Source organism: Ambystoma mexicanum, chromosome 3q (assembly GCF_040938575.1).
Source record: "Ambystoma mexicanum isolate Mex_15411 chromosome 3q, UKY_AmexF1_1, whole genome shotgun sequence".
Lineage (NCBI taxonomy): Eukaryota > Metazoa > Chordata > Amphibia > Caudata > Ambystomatidae > Ambystoma > Ambystoma mexicanum.
The window spans coordinates 827171721-827194907 of record NC_090926.1 but is presented as its reverse complement, the minus strand read 5'-3'; positions in this window follow the sequence as shown (position 1 = coordinate 827194907).

Genomic DNA, 23187 nt, shown 5'->3' with positions numbered 1-23187 from the left:
GCAAATTAAAAAAATGAAAAGAAAAATAAGAAATAAAATAAAATGAGAAGTAAACAAATTAAATGAAATAAAAAATCACAAATCAAAATCCTAATTAAAATAAAAAACAAAAAAGAAAAAGAAAATTAAAAACTCAAATCAAACATGAAATTAAAATGAAGATAATGAACTTAAAAAATAAGAAGAAAAAAGAAAATCAAAAAATGAAAATCTAATTTTAAATTTTCAATTCGGAATCAAATTTGAAACACCAAAAATAAAAATAAAAAATGCCCATGTGTTGACCCGGGGGGGCAGGAGGGAGGAGGTACAGGGTGCACCCCAACACCCACATGTGTGGATGTTGAGAAAAAAATAAATGACAAACCTCGATGGGCTCATTGCCTGCATGGCTACCCTATAGCGGGAGAACTGCCGTCCCTGTCATCACCCTCTGGTGGTACATTCAAAGGTGTGCGTGGTATGGGAGGTAGACCACGCAAAGCCCTGGCATGCTCCCCCATGGCAGCAAGCATGCGGGTCAGAAAGGTTTAGTTCTGTAGGATGATGGTACGGAGATCCTATGCAGCACCACACGGGTAGCACAGATTTTTGCCTGCAAGGCCTCGCGTGATGCCCGGATCTCCTCACGGGTTGCCTGAAGCTCAACTGAGAGTGTGTGTGTTAGCTGCTGCAGCTGCTGTTCTGAACTTGTATTCTGAGACACCTCAAGTGCACCCAGAGTATCTCTGAGGGACCTGTTTTCTAACCTCAGGGCATTCCTGTGGGCCTGTGACTCTGCAGATATGGCTGTGCGCAGAGTCTCCAGTCCAGCCCGTTGGTCCCTGTTGGACACCAACATGTCCTCCCTGTGTGAGCGGCACATGGACTCTGTTGGCTGCTGCTGGAGCTCCACCTGCCTTTCAGGTGGGAGAATGGAAGTGGCTACCCTATCCACGGCCTGAGCCATCAACTCACATGATGCCCCCTGTTGTGCTGCAATAGTAAACATGGAGTTCTCCCACACAGTATTGCCTGGTAGCGCACAGTCACTGTGTTGGCGGGCACCGCACGTGTTTGGGGCAAGGTGATGTGAACCTAGCTGTGCTGGCACTTACTGAGGCTGCAGGACTGCATTCCTCCTTTGATCTGCTGGCCCAGGAACAGGAGAAAATATAGTGGAGTGTGACCCTGCATCCGTAACCGCCACAGGTGAACATTCCAACATTGAATGTCCCATAGAGGGGTCTACCCCCAGTGCAGGTGGGTTGGACAGAACAGCATCTCTGCCAGAAACACTCACCTGCAGCGGGACTTTTGTCTCAATGTCAGATTCAGCACCTGAGGCATAGAGGTCTTCGGAGGTGTACCCAGAGACACCCGTGGACAGGGTGGTCTGTAGCACTAATGAATTTTCACCCACCACCACCCCATGTCCTACACTGGTGCCTGATTGGGGCTGTGAGTACTCCTGGATCTGCGCCATCTCCTCCTCCTAAGCAGAATCTAGTGCCTCATCACTTGCACAAACAAAACAAAAGTAATGAAGACAGGCATGAACAGCATAGGCAACACACATAGGCATCACAATCTATACATTGAATACATAAATGACACATGTCACACATGACACTAACTCTTGCATGCATGCACTAGTAATGAAGTGGAAGGGAACCTAAAAGCAGACACTGAGGAGTCCAAGATGGAAAAGCAACACATGTGCTGCATGCTGCATAGCACCTCCATCACACATTAGCCTGTGAGTGGCATGAACAATCCACATACATGACACATGCCAGTAGAATAGCCATGGCAGATTTGACAAGGACACCCAGATGGTAGCAAATCATTACTGTCCCCCATCCATGTGAGATGGACATCAAGAAATAGAACATGCAAAAGAGTGTGACAAAACACGCACGTGTCACACGCTGCAACAAAGGCAGTGTTTACTAATACAGTGATGGCAGGCACATGGATACATCAATGGTTGGTCACTTGGACATGACAGAAGTCAATTGTTATGTTGAACATTCAAACTGAGCCCCGAAGTGATTGTGTGCCGAGGATGTGTAGGTGCACAAAAGTCAATCAGCCTGATGGATGAAACAATTTCCATAATAAGTAAAGAAATGTGGGGCATTGTGGGGTGAAATCTATGTCTGAAGTATGGTGAATTTTGTGCTGAACGGCACAAAAATTTGTATTTATCATGCAAATGATTCCATCAATCAGGCAGAATGAACAGGAAAACAGTATCAACAATGTTGTGGCATTATGGCAGTTGAAGGGCAAGTGCAGTAATCAGGTGCAAATTGTAAACTGCAATCAGAAGGGATACTGTGAAACCCAAACCCAAGGGCGGGGGATGGTTTGGAGGCACCAAATGGGTGACCTATAGCAGTCATGACTACACAGCCTCACTTGGCACTCTATCAGAACGCATCACCCAAGCAACATACGCATGGTTTGCACACACATGCATGGCCACTCACCGGACATTGCCTCAAGATCTGGTAGGTCTCCCACGCCTTGTATCTGATCCTCTGTGATGAAGCCTCCAGCGATTGACTCAAGGTCTGTGAGTACTTCCTCCTCTGTTGGAGACCCACTGCCAGTCACCAGAGTAGAGGCATGATTGGAAGCCAGCTTGTTTTTTCTCTGAGTTTGAGGTCATTCCACTGCTTTGAGCAATCATCAGCTGTGCGCCTCACAAATCCAAGGGAACTAATCTGGTCCGTGATGCACTGCCAGTGGGCCCTATGTTTATCAGTCGTAGTCTTGCACCCTGCAGTCACCAGCATTTCGCGGCCATGGGCCGAAACGTAGTCCACAAGTGTATCTAGTTCCACATCATTTAAACTCCGCTTCCTTGACGTGCCAGAGAGGTGAGCCATGTCTGGGGTACCAGCCTGTTCCATAAGAGCATGCTTCTTCCTCTTGAGAGGTAGTGTCGACCCTGAGTGGTCGGTAGGGTCTGAAGCGCAGGTGGACTGGGCACTGGAAGTAGGCAAGGGCACAATGATCAAAGGTCTCACTGCAGGCATTGGCTGCTGGGTGCGGTTGCCAGGACCAACCTTGGTGTGATGGTCTGGGACCAACACTGTCCCGGCTGGGTGACTCAGAACTGGGGTGGATGGAGCTGCAGCTGCCCCTCCAGCTTCCTCACCCTGGCTATTTGGGGCAGCAGATGACATTGCTGCCCCAGATCCACGTGGCCTGGTGACAGCAACTTTCACCGCCACACGTGTCTTTGACTTCGTGACATGGAAGTCGGCCTGTGAGTAATCCTGTGCCAGTTCGAGGAACAATATAAACCGGGTTAACAGGGCCTGATCTGGGATGGTGTTAGCTGCATCTCCCCCACCCATTGGGTGGGTATAGGTGTCCCTGATTGGTCCTCCACACACTGGCCTCTTGAGCCACCCTGCACATCCTCTTGGAGGTCGGCCACCTTTGTCTCCCTTACCACTTGGCCACCTCCCACCATGGCACTGATGTTATTGTGCGAATGGGAGGTGCAGTAAACAATTGTCCTGGGCAATTGGGGTGAAGGGGGCAAGGTACTGCATGGAATATGTACTCCTGTGGTCTAGCAAGGCTGTCTGTGACCCCTGGGGGAAGATGCTGGGTCATGCAATGCTCAGGTACCCCGAAAACAAATTTTAACGTGCACGCGACCCCTGGTAGCCCACGTGCGTGGAATAAAGGACCCACACTATGCTGTGGCACCCAGAAACACAAATAAGCATACGTATGATGCACACAGACTACAATGACCTCTGAATGGGTACACACAGGGGCAACCACAGTTGAAAAATACATGCGTGACTCACCGTATGCCTGGAAAAAGAATGTGAAAAAGATGTACGTGGGAGTGTTGGCAACACCCCCACCAAAAGAATATTTGAACGCTGTCTCAGTAAACAAGGAGTACGAACTGCAACCATTATGAAGTAATCGCGTGTGAACCGACAAGAAGTACAAGAATCACTCGCTCGCTCTCCACAAAAAGCACATACAAGAAAAAGGCATCCTACGCGTACCTTTTAACCCTGCCCACACATGCCACATCACTTACGCACTTACTCACTAAGGGCCTTTCCTCCAATTACACGCAGTGACACCCGGACGTGCAGTTTTTGCACGTGTGGAATCACTATGCACCCTTGTGGATGTAAACGCCTGTGCGCGTTACTTCACAGATGCGCTTATGCGCTAAGGGCCTTTCCTCCAATTACACACTGACGTGCTATTTTTCAGGTGTCAAATCACTCCGTATCAAGCTGGCCACGCAACTAAACCCACGGAAGACTGCGCTCCTACCCAGAAGGCCATTTTTCTGCCCCCCGCAGAGCCCCAAGCCGGCTCCCACCAGCCAGCTGCTGATGCCTGCCCACCTGCTGGCCACGTGCCCTGCTATTTGGTGCCTGCATATCAGCCATCTGCAGTGGTCCAGTTGACAGAAGTTCCATCGCTCCACAGCCCAGCACCAGGACCTAGTTGCCCACCCACACCTGCCTCAGGGGTTGCCATGTCGGGGGAAAGAACATCAGACACCACTGGCAACCCCCAGCCAGAGAGGCAGAGGGCTACTATCTTCCGTGCCGCACAAGTTGGTATCCTTGTTGGAGCAAGTCCTGGTGCATTATGATGCCCTCTTTGGAAGACCACGCGCCAACAATGAAGGATTGAAGAGGATCTGGAAGGACATCGTGGCTGCCATCAACGTGGAGGGGGTGGCAGCCCGCGACATAGCACACGTCCGGAAGTGCTGGGAGGCCTTCAGGTCCAGGACCCTCAGGAAGGCCCGGCACCCCTTGGAGGCAGCGCATGCAGAGGGGTGCCGGGTCCACCTTAGCGACAACCAGATGAGGGTCCTGGAACGTATACAACCAGCGCTCCACCTCCAGCTCCTTCAGAGACAGACCCATCTGGAGTTGACCGGTAAGTGTCCATGTGTACTGATTGGATGCAGTGCATGTTGAGGTGTTCCAAGAGTGTGCAGCTTGGACATATGTCTGGAAAGGCCCATGTATGTATGTGTATTTGCAGGGACATGAACCTGCCACATGTGAGTCCAGTCATGTGTGAGGCACATCAATGGTGTGTGTGTTCAAAAGCATGATGGCCAAATGGATGTGGGGATGCACACATGTTAGCATTTCTGTGTATATACTATGGCATGGTTGGGGTGTGACACATGGATGCTGGTTCCACCTTCATGTACGTGCACAGTGCACATGTGCGTGTGTGTGTATTTGACATGTGTGCAACTGTGATATACCATGGATGCATGTGACACCGACATGTAGGAGGCTGATTGGCAGATATGACATAGTTGCCGATGATTGCACTGTGACAGGTGGTGGAGATGAACAGATGCATGTATGTATGTTGGTGTGTGTGCATGTGTCCGGCACTCCCCGTGTTGCATGTGACATCAGGCTAACCTTCGGATGTTCATGATGTTGTATGTGTTTGGATGCACTGCCTGCTGCAACATTCCTGTTAATTTGCGCATGTGTGTGGTTCAAATGATATGTGTGTTGGGGAGTGTGATGCCATCTGTGAAGTTTGACACTGCCACTCATGTGCAAATGTCATGTGTGCATCAGACCATTTTACAGTGCCCTGATGCCTGTGTTCTCTCTCTCCTTGTCTGCAGCGTCAACTGATGAAGAGGGCAGAGACGGTGCTGTGGAGCACAGCGGCAGGGATCCCACCGTCAGCTGGAGACGCAAGGCCCAGCTCCCCTCCCAGGTTGTCATCTCTTCGGGCAGTGAGGAGTCTGGTGCCGCGTCTGCGTCTGCAGCTGCCAGGGGAAGGTCCAAGAGGCGGAGCTCGGCAGTGGACTCCTCGGCAGCAGAAGGGGCAGCTGAGCCCCCGCAGGGGGCTATGGAGGTAGATGGCACGGGGTCATCCAGGTTGGCGAGGGTGTTCGTTGAGGAGGAGGCCATGGAAGGCCCACGCATGGTCCACGCATGGTAGTGGTGCAGTCCAGGGGTACGGACAGGAGGCAGCACAGGCCGCAGCGGAGGTGCCTGCGTGTAATCCTGTCCCCGATCCTGTGACTGCATCATCCCGCACCAGCAGGGATGCCTTCGTCCAGACCCGTTCTCAGGGGGGATGCACGAAAAACAACTGGCCTTCCTCTCCCTGCGGACATGGCAATCCATGACCGGGTTGAGCCTGTCCTAGCTGGGATGGTGTTGCGTCAATGTGGTATTCGGGATGATGTGCAGACTTCTCGTGAGGAGAATGCACGTCATTTTGAATACCTCATTGACCGCGTCGACCTACTAGGACGGGTCACCGACGCTGGGTTCCTCCGTGTGCTGGATCTTTTACCGACCCCCTCCTCAACTGAACCCCCTATGCGTCAGTCATCCTCCGTCCCATCTTCCTGTCCAAGTATCACCTGGGCACCCTGTGGAGCTGGCCCTGAACTAGCGGCCAGGCTGGTGGAGAAAACAACCCTGCCACAGTCGGGAGTCAGAGGTCCAGCAGGGGTGGCCATCCCAACAACTGTACCCCAGCAGGAGGAGGACATGCATGCATCGTCAGGAAGGGCACTTGCACGGCAGCAGCGGGCTCAAGGTAGGAGCAATGATGGCTCAGGGCCATCAACATCACTGAGGCAGGAATCGGCCGGAGGGCAGGAGGACCATGGATTGGGAGTGTTTTCCGTGTGGCAGCAGTTAGGCCAGCGGATAGATGCAGAGTGGCGGCGGCAGAGGAGGCACGGCTCGCTATGGTCAGAGCGGAGAACTCCATGTGCAGGGCTTTGAGGCGGGCTGAGTGCCTCAAGGCAACTCGCAGGGAGTTGGCGGCCGCCATGACTGCATCCCTGCGAGGACTCAAGGCCAGGGAAGAGGCCCGCCTCCGGGATGTTGAAAAGGAGTTCGATGATGCCCTGGCCCAGAACATCAAAGAGTGAGCCGTAGGACATGTCTGCCGCATTTGTACATAGTTCTTTAGTGTGAGGTTTCCTTTGTTTTTTGTTTATTTTAGAGTTCATGGTCTTTGCTCCACTTTATGCACATAGTTATTTTATAGAATTTTTGGTAGGTTTCCTTTGGTTTGGGCATCATGGACCCTTCTGACTTGCAGTGTATATAGTTCCAGACTTTAGTTATTTTAACATCCCATGGATCAGTGCTTTTGTATGGATTGTTTCATGTACTTTATTTGGACATTGGAAATTGACCACTTCCCTGTTTTCCTCTTGTGGATTTTTATTTAACATTGGATTTTCATTTTGTTGTGATTTCATTATCTCTTAATTTACAAGTTTGATTTTTCAATATGTTTTTTCATTACGTATTTTAATACATATATATCTTCATTATTGGTGTGGTCTGTTCTCATTGGTTTTGTGCATGTCTCTATGAGCATTGCCTAAGTCATATGTTGCCACTGTGTGGCTATGTTGTACATTTATGCATGGCCATGGTGGTTCTTTTGAGACTCTCATGGCATGGGTAATTTGGGAGTGAGTGCAGTCGATGGTTGTGTGCTTGTCCTGGGCGGAGGGGGGATTTGTGTTGGCATTAGGCCCATGGGTCTGTTTTGTTAGGACATGGTGTTTGAGGGGCCACGTGTCCGGGCCTGCTGGCAGGTGCTCGGCAATGGCGGGAGGGTGGGCAGGGAGTGAGGGACAATGAGTCGGGACCTGCTGGCAGGTGCCCGTCAATGGTGGGTCGGTCAGTGGTGGGTGGGGGACATGAGTCAGGGCCTGCTGGCAGGTGCCCGTCAATGGTGGGTGGGTGCATGGGGGTGGGGGGTGATGACATGAGTCAGAGCCTGCTGGCAGGTGCCCGTCAATGGTGGGTGGGTGGGGCACATGAGTCAGGGCCTGCTGGTAGGTGCCATCAGGGTGTGTGGGGGGCATGTGTTGGGGCATGTGTGCATGGTGCCATGTGGGCTGCCTGCAGGGCATGGTCAGGGGTGTAGCTTAGCCCCCTGTGGTGTGGGCTGCCTGCAGGGCATGGGGAGGGGGAAAGGGCACACCCGGGAGGGCCCACACTGCTAAAAGGGTACCCCCGAAATACATATATCCCGGTCACACCAGGCCTATCGCATGTGAAACTCCACGCGCACCCCCGAAATACACGTACCCCACTCGTGCCAGGCCTATCGCGTGTGATACTCCCCGCGCATCCCCGAAATACACATATCCCGCTAGTGCCAGGCCTATCGCGTGTGAAACTATCCCGCACACCCCGAAATACACATACTCCGCTCACACCAGGCCGATCGCGTGTGAAACTCCAGGTGCACCCCCGAAATACATGTACCCCGCTCGCGCCAGGCCTTTCACGTTTGAAACTCCACGTGCACCCCCGAAATACGCATACCCCGCTCGCGCCAGGCCTATCGCGTGTTAAACTCCACTCACACCCCGGAAATACGCACAGGCAGACCATCCACCCTTGGCATGCCCCACAGGCAGCCCACACCACAGGGAGGACTTTTTCCATGCACTTTACCTGGCACGAGCGGGGTATGCGTATTCCAAGGGGTGCGCAGGGAGTTTTACACGTGATTTTACTGCGGGAGCAGAGTACCCGTATTCCGAGGGGTGCGAGAGTACATTTTCACGCGTTTTGGCTGCCGTGAGCAGAGTACGCATAGTATTTTCACGCGCTTACAGTGTAGCAGCCCTGTAAACTGGTCCAGGGTTAGCGCGACCCTTTGCGCCGTATTGGGGATTTCGATGCCTTTTCCTTGCGCAAGGGGCGTTCTTGAGGGCGTAACTGGCGCTGTGGGATGTTCGCTGCGCCAGGGCTCAAAAGGGCTTAGGAAATCCATGAATACACGGTGCGCTAGAAAGCTGCTTAGCACACACGGCTGGCGCACTCTCCCTCTCTGTGCTGCTCGCGTGTACTGCCTCTGCGTTGAAATCTATGAATTACCCCGTAAATATGTAAGACATCAACCGTCCATTTAAATAGCATATGCACCAGAATGGAATATACAGAAACAAAATATGTATCCCTCCAACATAATTACCTCACAGAAACTTCACAGCAAAAAGCAGAAGCAGACCTACAAAGCAGTAACAACATATATATATAACATTTCCCACTGAAATGAGTGAAGACAGTAATACTAATGGTAGACACAACACTTCTCTATATAAGCCACTTAATAACCATTACAAACAGTGAAAATAATATACCAAGAGAGACATTAGAAAATGCTCTGCAGCGAATGGAACAAAAAATGGATATGCTAATGAAAAATGTCATTCTTTTATGGAGGACCACATAAAAGAAAACATTAAATATCATTGTCCATCATGTACCTGTTGCCCCTCTCAATGTCCCAGTCAACTATCCCCAAACCCTCCCCAAAAATAAAAACGTTATGATGAGATTTCTATCCCTTCATCCCCTCCCATCCATCATCTCCAAACCCCTAATTCACCTGTATTTGTTTCAGTTTCTGCTTCCCCCTTTCTTTAATACATTTTATATTTGTATATAATAATAAAAGAGTATGTGTGTTGTTACTTTATTCCCCTGCATCTTAATTTTTTTAAAAAGGCAGTTGAGATGTTCGCGGACAGTGCGGGTGTCTGGGATGTCTGCAATTAACTAAAATGAGGGTGTCCTAAGGACACTATATCTGTTTGTACTGTCTGCAATCAAAATGGAGGTGTTCTTAGAACACACTCGAGGTCCGGGATGCCCGCAATTAACCAAAATGGGCGTGTCCTAAGGACACTATACCCGTTTGTACTGTCCGCAATCAAAACGGGGGTGTTCTTAGAACACACTCTATATCCTGTATGTCCCTAATTAACAAAAATTGATGTCCTAAGGACACTATACCTGTTTGTACTGTCCGCAATCAAAATGAGGGTGTTCTTAGAACACACTGGATGTCCGGATGTCTGCATTTAACCAAAATGGGCTTTCCTAAGGACACTATACATGTCTGTACTGTCCGCAATCAATATGGAGGTGTTCTTAGAACACACTCGATGTCCGGGATGTCCGTAATTAACCAAAATGGGGGTGTCCTAAGGACACTATACCTGTTCTTACTGTTCGTAATTAAAAAGGGGATAATGCAGGGCACTACATCCGTTCGCATGTCCGTAATTGTTTAAATTAAGGTGTCGTATGAACATCCCTCTGTTTGCAATGTACGCAACCAGAATGGATATGTCTGCAGAACATGTATTCCGTCCGCCTGTCTGAAAAGTTATGACGCACATTTATTTTATTTGGGGACTTTGACACTGTCCGTAGAACACCTGCGCATATGAGCGCCACACCCTTGGGTCCTATTAACATTGTGCCTGTCCGTAACTGTCCGCCGCACATGTGTCACACTTTTAATTAGCTCAGGGACTAGAACACTGTCTGTAGAACACTTGCACGCATGCACACAACTGACCCTGCACATTTGGTGCCCTACGGACAGCTGTCCCATTCGCTAACGTGTCTGCGATGTCATCATGTGAACGCACCCACGCTGAGTGTGTGTCCTTATTTGCGGACACTGTCCGGGCCCCCGAATATTTAAAAAGTGTTTTTTTTAGGCAATCAAAGGTATTTTACAGTAAAAGTTTATCATTGCACATGCCCCAGACAATGTCCCAGACGATCTACATACTTTTGGGAACTTTTTTAGCCCTTTTTTGGTGTTTGACGTGTCTGCAGACAACGAGGGTGTCTGTGAAGTGCGCACCTGCACCCCTATAAAAGGCCACTCCCCAGAACTCATCCTCTTTGTGCTTCTGACTACCTGACAGACCATTGCTTCTGCCCTTCATTGACTGCATTACTGGTGATTTCTGCCTGCTGTTATCCAGATGGCAACCATGGCTGCTTCAGATTAATTACCACCCCCACCCACTCCACAACCACCACCTCCCCAAGGGCCTGCGGAGGGGAACAAGTGTGAGGATACAGAGGAGTGGGATGAAAAGGAAGTCCCTACTACCAGCACTCATCTTGAGTCTTGGTTGTGGCGGCTATTTACCACTATTGATGGAGTGCCAAAAGCTTGTGCGTGTAGGTGATCTGCACTCAGTGCATCATGGTGCAGAGTCGTGGAAAGTCTGGTTCGTATAGCTTTGGTACTACATCAATGAAGCAACACCTGAGGTCGTTCCACGGTGGGGCTATTCATAAGGTTTTACCTTGCGATAAAAGTAGTAGGTTGAGTTCCCCTGCAGCATCCTCCGTTTCTGCTCCTGTCACTACAAGAGACACTCCTGTGGGACAGCGCATCCCTCCAGCTGCCTCACAGGCCATTCAAGATGCTGCTGACCCTTATCTTTCGAGGGTCACAGTATTGTGCATGAACTGAGACGCAGTACTCTGCAGGGGGGAGAACTTTTGGAGTGCTTTCGAGACTGTGATCAAGGAGCACAAGAAGAACTGGCCACTACCTGAATAAGGCCCACCCTACATCTTCCTCTCTCCACCTGCCCTTTCTTATCGCCATGGTTGATGTCCCTTCCTTACCCTCCTTTCCCATCCTTTCCCTGTGTGTCGTGTTTAAAAAACCAAAGAAAAAATCACAGTCTAAAAATAGAAGTGCCAAATAAATAGTGCAGGACCCTGGGCATTTTTTTTAGAAGTCCGCGGACAGTCTGCAGACATTTATATTTTTTGGAGGGGCTGCCCTATTAAAACCATTGCACTTATATCTGGGAGGAAGTGGTGGCTCTGAAAACAGCCTTTTGGTGTGTTTTTTTATGTTTCAAAAACTTCAAATGATTAACACCTACTGCAAAAGTGATTGCTGGAATTCCAAAAAAGGTCACAATACATTTTGTATATTACGCAAAAAAATCTGATTGGCAGCATATGTAAGATGGACTCCATCTCTGCGAAAAATGTATGTGCTACGAAACATAATATATTCATTGTGAAAAGAGGACATGCCAACATCTCTCAAAAAGGCACAAACAGCCTTATTGACATTGCGCCTCGCTTTCTCCATTTGTGGACCAAATGAAGAAGAATGCAGCCACATTTGTCTCTGCGAAAATTGCAAAGAAATTCCATACACACGTCCTAAACTGTTCCCTTCACAATGAATAACAATAATGTCTGGATGATGCTGTGTCACCAAAGTAGCACAAAGAGGTACCAAATCCAGCTACTTAATTCCACGCACTCCATGCCAGTGCACTTCCACATGAGGGAATCTGAGATGTGCAGCCACTTCACAATGATCTGCATGCACCTCCAACCAATTTATCCATGAGTCTCCCAAAATCCAGATAATCTGCTTTGTGAAACACACAGCCATAGCTATCTGCTTACCTCTCAGAAAAACTACATTCTGACAAACTCTCTCCTTACACATCACACCCAGTAAACCTTATTGACCAATCCCTTGCTAAGCTAAATCTCATGTGCATGCCTCTCAACACCAAGATCCCCATATGTAATAAGCGCTGTCCGCGGAGGACCGTAGTGTCCGCTGACAAATCGAAAAATCTGAGAGTAGGGAATGAACATTTAAATAGTGTGCGCCAATTCCCCCTTGAGGTTGGTTCTGAAAAGACCCTTTTTTTGTTTACATCAAATCCTTCTGCTTTATTTCCCACACCTTCACAAATGCATACATTCCATGCTTTTCTATACAGTTCCTGCCATTTACCCTATAAAAATAGCAAAATAAGTATATGATTATTTCTTCTATCTCCTAACATCCAATAAAACAGCCTTAAGAAGCCTAGTGAGCTTTATATGCTTACTATTATACTCATGTGTAAAGCATGTTCAAATAACAGATTCAAAGTAAAATATAAAGGCTGCACATAGGCAAAGGAAACTGCATGTACACATTATGTTCAGTTATCAAAAAACACTACTACTACAAAACAAAAACATCAATGTCTAAATTAACAACAGTGCTATAAACACACACATTCACTAACTTCTTTCTTTTACAATTGCATTGAAGACCACTCTCCTGAAAAGCAACAACATCTGAAATAGGAACAAGAGCTCAGAAGAAGCCTACTGTTTCCATACAAAAAAGTAAGTACAATACTACCATAATGTTCTAACTGTTACTCAAACACAGTAAAATGTTAGTGTTGCAGAACAAACAACTGTTTAAATGTTATATTATATTTAATATTAGTGCTTCCCCTCACCACTAGCATATTTTGTATTGTCACCTGAACCCCAGTATAGTAACACACAAATACAAGAATAGCCTTCCCAACATGTTGTAGCTGCCCATTGCACAATCACACACCTCCACAATCATCCTTCCCATCATACTCAGACACTCATGCTCAAAGCCCACATACATTGCACAACAGCCCAACCCACACTTTCTTTATTTCTCCAACAGACCCCAAAGAATGCCTACCAAAAAGCAACACTGTAGAAAGCAACGCATAAGTAGACCAAATCAAAACAAAAGTGTTCAAAATAAGCATCCATCTTCTAGCATAATGTGTACAAAAAGTTCAGACAAAACAGCTAATACAGTTATTAAGCGAAACAAAACAAGCGTCCAGTACAGAAACTTTGACTCCTCTTTCATAATGTAAAACAAAACCGAAAGAGATTAACAAGAATTCAGCTACCACTATTGCTAAATCTGCACCTATACATCTTAATGTAGTGGAAAGCAACCATACCAAAAAAATTATTTTACAAACATTTTTCCACCTTCAGAACCTTATAAAAACAGGAGAGAAATCATGCACAACCCTTAAAACTTACCGTAGAAAATTAATTTTAGAAGCTCTCATGGACAGTGCAATCCTTCTCAAAAGGAAGTTATTTATTTTAGTTTTAAACAGAATTAAACCACTAACAAAACTAACTACTAAACTACAGAAAAGACTTACGGAATGTCAACAAAAATAACTTCTTAAATATTTGTGGAGGCAAACAAACCCAATTGCCATACTTAGCAGTGGACGAGCAGTGGACGAGGGTATGAAAAACCTAATAATACCATAATGGAACAAGCAATACTGCTCACAAAAATATCCCCAGAAAACTCAGTATCGCCTCTCGAATCCACTGAACCAAAAAGTCCAGTGTACAAATGGCCGTGCACGTCAATGTGTAACATTGCCAAAAAATCTTGCAAATCTTTACGCCAGTTCCTCAATCAGTATGTAAAAAGCAAAGACAAATTCAAAGTGAAACTACTTCAAAATGTGAATGCCTGTCCAGTGCACAAATACACAGAACTAAAAGGACATTCATTAGCCTGCATTTCAGGACCTATTTGCAAAAGCATCTTCCATCATATCAAAATTATATCAACACATCATTCAACTATAAGAAATCTGGTCCATAAACTGTACTATGCTAAAGTTCCTGCTTTAGCACTAGCCAATTTAAATAACAATCTTCTACATGGTTCAGCCAAACAACTACTCGAAGAAATAGAGCATATCCAGAGAAAATATTTTGGAAGTGAAAACCACTTACAAAATACAATAGCTTTACAACAGACTAGCAACAACTATACAGATGGCAACCTTCTACTACACACATACAAAAAATACTAACATTTAAAAGTACATCTGTTTAAGTACCAAACCATGAGTGTGTGTGTTGCCGCAGAACTTTTTATAAAAGTAGCACAAAAACTGTAGACATAACGTACAAAATAGAAAACAATGAAGATTCCAAACGGTTTGAATTACCTCTCTATCTTATAGCAAACAAATACAAAATTACTGATCCCTTAATACTTTGCAGTTACTGCACTGCAAAACTTGACAACAACCAAACTCCTTCACGTGCTATCACAAGAAACTTATTCCCACTACCAAAACCCCTGCAACAGCACAATTTACACAAGAGCATCATAATTCAAACAGTGCACCAATTTCAAGCAATAATACGCCTTCAACCAAAGACAGCAAAATTACCTCCCTCTGAATTAGTGAAAGGTATTTGTGGCAAAGTAGTTTATTTACCATTAGATCTAAAAGAAAATGTACACACTCTGGGAGTGCAACGTCCAATAGATCAATATTTATAGGGTAATTCATAGAATTTCGCACAAAAGTGGCGCACGCGGCTGGCGCACAGTGTCCCCGTGCGATACACTGTGCCAGCCGCGTGCGATAAAATCCTTTTCATCGCACAGCGTATTCATGGATTTTAGCCTCAAAAACCAGCCGTGGCGCAGAGTGGCACAGCGATCCTGCAGCAGCGCCAGTTACGCCCCCAAGAACGCCCTCGCGCAAGGAAAAGCCTTCAAAATTCCCAAATCAGCGCAAAGGGCTGTGCTAACCCTGGACCAGTTCACAGGGCAGCCAAACAGCAAACGCCAAGCGGGGAATGTGTATTTCAGTGGTTCGCGGGAAGTTTCACACGCGATTGTCCTGGGTACGTGTACATCAGGGGTGCGCGGGAAGTAACACACGCGATTCCATTAGGGCACGTGTCTTCCAGGGTTGCGCGGGAAGTATCACACGCAAAAACGCAGGGTACGTGTATTTCTGTGAGCATTTCATGTGTGGCCAGTTTCCATTAGGGACACTGTAGTTGGTGACACTTGGGGCATGTTGTGGGGATTAATTTGTTTGCTCTCACATTGCATAACATGCCATGGTGTGTTGTGTGGCCGGGGCGGGGTTGGGTGACATGGCACTGTTCTCATGTTGTATTTTGCAAGTGGGTATTCATTTTTGCTGCATGGAAGTGTGTCTTTTGATGACACTGCATTGGTGGTGTTTGTGTAGGTAGGGATGCACACATTGTGACACTTCCTGGTGGAGGGGCCTGGTGGAGGGTGCCTCACAGTGCTGGGGGGTGGGGATGCAGGGGGACATGAGTGGGGGCCTGGTGGAGGGTGCCCCACAGTGCTGGGGGGTGGGGGTGCAGGGAGACATGATTGGGGGCCTGGTGGAGGGTACCCCTAACTGGTGGGGGGTGGGGGTGCTGGGAGACATGAGTTGGACATGAGTGGGGGCCTGGTGGAGGGTGCCCCACAGTCCCAGGGAGTGGGGGTGCAGGGAGTCATGAGTGGGGGCCTGGTGGAGGGTGCCCCACAGTGCTGGGGGGTGGGGGTGCAGGGGGACATGAGTGGGGGCCTGGTGGAGGGTGCCCCTGGATGCAGGGGGTTGGGGGTGCTGGGAGACATGAGTGGGGGCCTGGTGGAGGGTGCCCCTGGATGCAGGGGGGTGGGGGTGCTGGGAGACATGAGTGGGTGCCTGGTGGAGGGTGCCCCTGGATGCAGGGGGGTAGGGGTGCAGGGAGACATGAGTGGGGACCTGGTGGAGGGTGCCCCTGACTGGTGGGGGGTGGGGGTGCTGGGAGACATGAGTGGGGTCCTGGTGGAGGGTGCCCCTGGAAGCAGGGGGGTGGGGGTGCTGGGAGACATGAGTGGGGGCCTGGTGGAGGGTGCCCCTGGATGCAGGGGGGTGGGGGTGCTGGGAGACATGAGTGGGTGCCTGGTGGAGGGTGCCCCTGGATGCAGGGGGGTAGGGGTGCAGGGAGACATGATTGGGGGCCTGGTGGAGGGTACCCCTAACTGGTGGGGGGTGGGGGTGCTGGGAGACATGAGTTGGACATGAGTGGGGGCCTGGTGGAGGGTGCCCCACAGTCCCAGGGAGTGGGGGTGCAGGGAGTCATGAGTGGGGGCCTGGTGGAGGGTGCCCCACAGTGCTGGGGGGTGGGGGTGCAGGGGGACATGAGTGGGGGCCTGGTGGAGGGTGCCCCTGGATGCAGGGGGTTGGGGTGGTGGGAGACATGAGTGGGGGCCTGGTGGAGGGTGCCCCTGGATGCAGGGGGGTGGGGGTGCTGGGAGACATGAGTGGGTGCCTGGTGGAGGGTGCCCCTGGATGCAGGGGGGTAGGGGTGCAGGGAGACATGCGTAGGGACCTGGTGGAGGGTGCCCCTGACTGGTGGGGGGTGGGGGTGCTGGGAGACATGAGTGGGGTCCTGGTGGAGGGTGCCCCTGGAAGCAGGGGGGTGGGGGTGCTGGGAGACATGAGTGGGGGCCTGGTGGAGGGTGCCCCTGGATGCTGGGGGGTGGGGGTGCTGGGAGACATGCGTTGGTGAGCAGTAGTGCAAGGTGACATGTGGGTTGGCTGGGGGGCATGGCCATGGTGGATGGGCTGCCTGCGGGACATGTGCAGAGGTGCAGGGTAGTCCCCTGTGGTGTGGGCCGCCTCCAGGGTCCTTGGAGGGTTTAGAGGGAACAGGTGGGAGGACCCACACGGCCAATTCACGTGTGGGACTCCCCGGCAACCCAGAAATACACGTAGGCTGCTGGATTTGGGTGTGGAATTTGCCGCACACCTGGAGTACACGTACCCTGCTAATTTGCGTGTGAAACTTCCCCCGCACACCGAAATACACGTACCCTGCTAATTCGCGTGTGAAAATTCCCGCGCACCCCGAAATACACGGACCCAGGGCAATCGCGTGTGGAACTTCCCGCGAACCCCGTAATACACGTACCCTGCAAATTTGCGTGTGAAACTTCCCACGCACCCCGGAATGCACGTGCCCAGGCCAATCGCGTGTGGAACTTCCTGCGAACCCCGTAATACACGCACACGCTAATTTTCACACAGCGGGTGTCCGTGTTTGTCGGTACCCCTGTGCACCTCATTTGTCCTAGAGGGCCACTGTATGGACCATTCATCATGGCTGCATATGGGTGCTTTTTGTTAGCGCACATTTCGGCGCACATTTATTTCAGGCGCAGGGACGCTACCGCCTGCTTTCTTGTGGCGTACTTGTTTGGCCCTGTGCGCATCTTTCACCGTGCGCTGGTTTGCGCTATTCGATTCCATGAATACGGGTTGTAGGCGAGCGTGTGGGCGTTCCGCGCACTTGCCTCCTGTACTTCCCTCGTGACGCCCATATTTTCACGCGTTTTTCCCCATTCCGAGTGTTACGCCCCGTGTTGCGCCAACTTTTGTGATGTGCGCCGCACTATGTGCAATTTCACAGTGGCCGTGGCACATGCCGTTGGATGACCTGTACGCCGGCGTGCGCCGCGCACTTTTTCAGCGCACATCCAATATTTTTCTCGCGCACGGACTTCCATGAATCGATGTGCGCTGGTTTCCCTGCGATTTTCGCAGTTGCACTGCGACTTCTGCACTTTTACTGCGAATTGCACGTTTTGGCATCTCTGCGCGGGAATTTTCGGCGCACATTAATTCCATGAATCGACCAGTTTATTGTCTTAGTAAATGGCGTAGCTACAAAAGACAAAAAAAAATTGGCAACAACTCGTGGACTTACATAAAGTTAGACAAGCCTTGCAATATCTAAAAGACAACAAAGAATACTACAACAAAATTAATATTGAAGAAAACCTGAGAGAAACCATTGAAATAATTCAAGAGTCACCAGAAACTGGTCAATTTCAACTTCTAGATCCTGCTACAGTATCCAATATTTTAGACCATTATACAATTCATCCATTACACACTAAAGACACCATAGATGATGCACTGGAAACACCCCAAAAGCGACAAGCCAAAGGATCTCCAATCAGCATATCGGATAAAAGTATAGGAGCACAGGCCTTTTTCTCTACTCTTTCCTACTGGAAAAGGAGGAAGGTACGATGATAGACCCACACAAATAACAGCATCATAATACTGCTCTTTATGAATGTATTCTGAAGATCCCAGATTTAGACAAAACGTGTAATACATATTCCACCTTCTCTTTGAAAGTGAATTAGCAACTCTATGCTACGGAGTTGCACACACATTGAAATCAGGTACCCATTTAAGACTAACACTGTAAACGGTTACTTACTATTCTTAAAACATTGCTAAGACTAACACCCAGGACATCAAAGATGACATCACAAATATCATTGATGGCATCACTGATGACATCACATGTCTGCCTCACTTATTTTGGTGTATTCCAAAATCTAGGCAAGGTGGTTTTATTCACTGACAATCACAATATAAACATTGAAAAGGTGCTGTATATCAAAACAGTAACCTTGTTGTGTGTTCTTAAAGTGCTTTCCTTAGGGTCTTGTCTGAGCTCATGATGCATATGCATGGGGCAATAGCAGGCCTCAAACTCACAATTAAATTGTATACAGGAAGATAAACTTTCTGATGATGCTGTTTCTTTCTTCCTTACTTGAGTTTCCCTGTATGTGCCTTTGATTTGTATGCATTGGGTCTTCATATGTATTGTTTGTACTAGTACAAGTGTGTATTAAGTCTTGAATTGTTAGCTAGTTATTACATATTTAACATCACACAATCACCCCTGGCATCTTGCTACCAACATAATAGAAAGAACCCCTTGAAGGTAGGGACTTTTCATCAACATTATTTTCACATGTGATGCCATCAGTGATGTCATCAATGATATTTGTGATGTCATCTTTGATGTCCTGGGTGTTAGTCTTAGCAATGCATGTAGATGCTGTGAGTTATGGTTGCTGAGCATACCATAATGGAGGAATGTGCAGTGCTTTTTGGTTTCACTGTGAAGTATAACATCCGTTTAACAAAGTTTTTATACTGAATGTACATATATATATATGTGGCAGGGAACGAAAACAAAGGGGCTAAACATGTGATGTTGTCAGTGATGTCATCAATAACATTTGTGATGCCATCTTTCATGTTCTGGCTGTTAGTGTTAGCAGTGCACAGTGGTGATGGCAGGTATGGGGGCTTAGTTTACCATAACTGGCAAATTACAGGGGGGTTTCAGTTTTAATTTGAACCATAATGGGGACGTAGACATTTTTTTCTTTTTTTTAATGAAGTACACAGGTTTTTGGTTGGGCAACTTAACCATAACGTCCCCTCAACAAAGTTTTTTTTGTAGTGAATTTTTCAGGTTTTTGGAAGCGGTATTTAATCATGACATTGCGTCAATGAAGTTGTTGTGCTGAATATACACTGTCATCATGTGATTGTGGGAGATATGTAGTGTAATGTACATACTTGATATACATTTAACATAGAGCATACAGAACCCCCTCCCTATTGATATTAGAAAGGGTTGGACTGAGTGCCTGTTTGCGGACAGGGGGCGGACGGGATGAACATTACCCAAAGATGCAGGGGTATCTGAAAATGTACTATTGTCTTACACTAAAAATCTGCAACGTGGAAGAAGGACATAAAGACATTGGGCTTCATTACGAGGTGGGCGGTAAGGGATTAACGGCACCAGTAAGGGCACTGGTGCCGGTAATCCCTTACCGCCCTACTACGAGTTCCCTTTGTGGGTCCTTCCTTAACGCCTGGTTTTACCAGGTGTTAAGGAAGGACCCACAAAGGGATACTGGGGTCAATAACGGTACCGTTATTGCCACCTTCCCCCTTCCCATTGAGCCCTATTGGGGCTCAAATGGGAATGGGGAATGGCTCTGGTGAATGGAGAATTACCGGTCCCGCCGACCTCGGAATGGACCGGTAATTGCTCCATCCACCAGACCAGAGTCGGAACGATTTTGGAGGCAGCAATGGCGCTAATAGCGCCATGGCTACCTCCAACCTCGTAATGACCCCCATTATAAGTAGTAATAAGTAAATATGGAAACCTAAAGTTGTGAAATGAAAATGACACATTTAATAACCATGTAGAATGAAATGGATGGTACCATGAATAAAAAAGGATGCCTCCATTGTAATAACTTCACAGAAACTCTGCAGACTGGACCGACAGTGCACGGACGCAGTAGGACGAAGGGAAATTACATCACAATAGTGAAAGTCATTTTTTTGTATATGTGTGTAATTTTTTTAGTATGTGGTGCAGAAATAATAATTTCTTTCTGTTGTTTTGACACAGAAATGGCTAGTACTTTCGAGTGGCTGGAGGAGTATTTTCCGCATGAGGAAATGTCTGAAGACAGCGACAATAATGGTACATACTGCTCTGTGTAGGCAAAATACTGATTAGTATTTTATAGGCATTTAATATATGTATATTTTTTTGTACAGACCAGGAAAGAAAAGAAGAAAGGCCAACAAACGAGACAAAAGAAGACAGGATGAAAAGGATTGATCAGAAAATGGATGTACTGAATGACAATTTTAAAAGTTTAACAGAGTTTGTGGAGGACTGTGGGAACGGAAAAGTACGTTACCATTGTCCCACCTGTACTTGCCCCGCTTCTCCATTCCCTAGTGAACCATCCCCTAACCTTCAAGAAGAAAATAGACGTTTTGATGAAATATCCATCCCTTCTTCCCCTCGGAAATCTTCTCCTCATAACCAGCCCGTGTTGAATCCTAATTCCCCTATATTTGTGTCAATATCTGCTTCGCCCGCTATTTCTTTGGATTGAAGTGTGTGTTTGGAATGTTTTTGTAGAGTAGTTGTAGTTATAGAGTTTTGTGGAATTTTTTTTTAAAAAAAAAGACTTAAAATGTTCGTGAACAGCGTGCCTGTTCGACCTATCCGCAAGGAATGTAATGTGGGTGTTGTAAAGGCAGTGCACCTACCCTTATTAATGACAAGTAAGATGGAGTTGATATTTGACTGCAACATCGGTTCAAGGTGTGCGCACATAAACAGAAAGGGGCATCCTAGGAACATTATACCTCGCTGTGCCGCTTACAAACGAGATGAAACATGTTCGTAGAACACACAAGGTGTCCGGGATGGATGTAAATGAGCAAAATGGGAGTGTGTTAAGGACAGTATACCTGTCCGTATCGTCCGCAGCCAAAATGTTGGCGTCCGTAGAACAGGCGCGGTGGCTGGCAAGTTCTAAGTCAAACAATCTGGAGTTTTCCTAAGGACGCTGGACCTGTCAGTACAGTGAGCATATCATGCATACACATGCGCAGTACAACCGTAAGTATAGCGAATATCGCGCCTGTCCCTAACTGTCCGTCTCACTTGTGTCGCACTTTGAATGAGTTTGAGAACCCGAACACTGTCCGTAGGACATTTGCGTGCATGCGCACGTTTGTTACTCTGCATTTGCTGTCCAGCTGACTCCCATTTTTGTCGCGGATGTGTTCAGGATGTCATCATGTGACCGCACTCACGCTGAGTGTGTGCACTAATTCGAGGAGTTTGTGTGCTTCCGCAGCAGTACAAAAGAACGTGTAGACACAAGGCAAAATGTTGTAGAGTGTCAAAATATCATTTCACATATCCCAGACAATAGCTTACCTGAGGACTTGTTGTGTCAAATTTTCGTACCGCTTTGCAGGGATGAAGATGGTCACGAGGCACACCCCTCCACGCCTATAAATGGCCACATCCCCGAGCGCATCTTTATTGACATTCTAGCTATAGCAAATTGAGGTGTATTGCCTTTACTGCTGTAATGACCAAAAGGAAAGTAATCGGCATGGCTTCCATGGCTGCTGTTGGTTCATTAGCCTCTGCACCACCCCCGAACCCGCCACCACCACCACCTCCCCAAGGGCCTGCAGAGAGATATACGGGTGAGGATGTAGAGAGCAAGGAAGAAGAGGAGGAAGAGAATGAAGTGGAGGAACTCCGCACTAGGAGCACTCGCCGGGAGTCGTGGGTGTGGCGGTTGTTTTCCATTTATGGGAACGTACCAAAAGCATGTGCAAACCTGGTGAGGTGGTGCTGAGTCGCGGGAGACCTGGTGCGTACATATTTGGTACGACATCCATGAAGCGACACCTCACTTCATTCCACACTGTGGACATTCGCATGGTGGTACCATGTGAAGAGCGTAGTTGATGAGTTCCTCCATAGCATCATCCGAGTCTGATCCTCCCACCACATGAGACACTCCTGTGGGGGTGCGCCTCCCTCCAGCTGCCTCACATGCCATTCGCAATACTGTTGACCCTTACCTTTCAAAGGTGAAAATAGTGTGTATGTATTGTGACGTAGTATTCTGCAGGGGGGAGAGTTTTCAAAGTGCTTTTGAGGCCACAGTCACGGAGCACCAGAAGATCTGTTCCTTACCTAAGTGAAGCTCACCCTATATCTTTCTCTGTCCACTTGCCCTTTCTTTTCGCCGTGGCTGGTGTCCCTTCCTTACCCTCCTTTGGCCTCCTCTCCTAGTGTGTCGTGTGCTGAGAACCAATAAATGTGAAAACAACAAAAATTCCACATTCAGAGCCGCCTTTCTCAGTTTAACAATAGAACTATGAAGTGACCGTTGTAGACCCCCGCGAAGTTGTGGAAAAGTTCACGGACAGTCGTAGGGAAAAAAAGGGAGTGTGCAAGGGGAGCAAACACAATGAAGTGTACACTGTGAGTAAGTGGTGGCTCTGAAAAGAGCCTTTCGGTGGTGTAT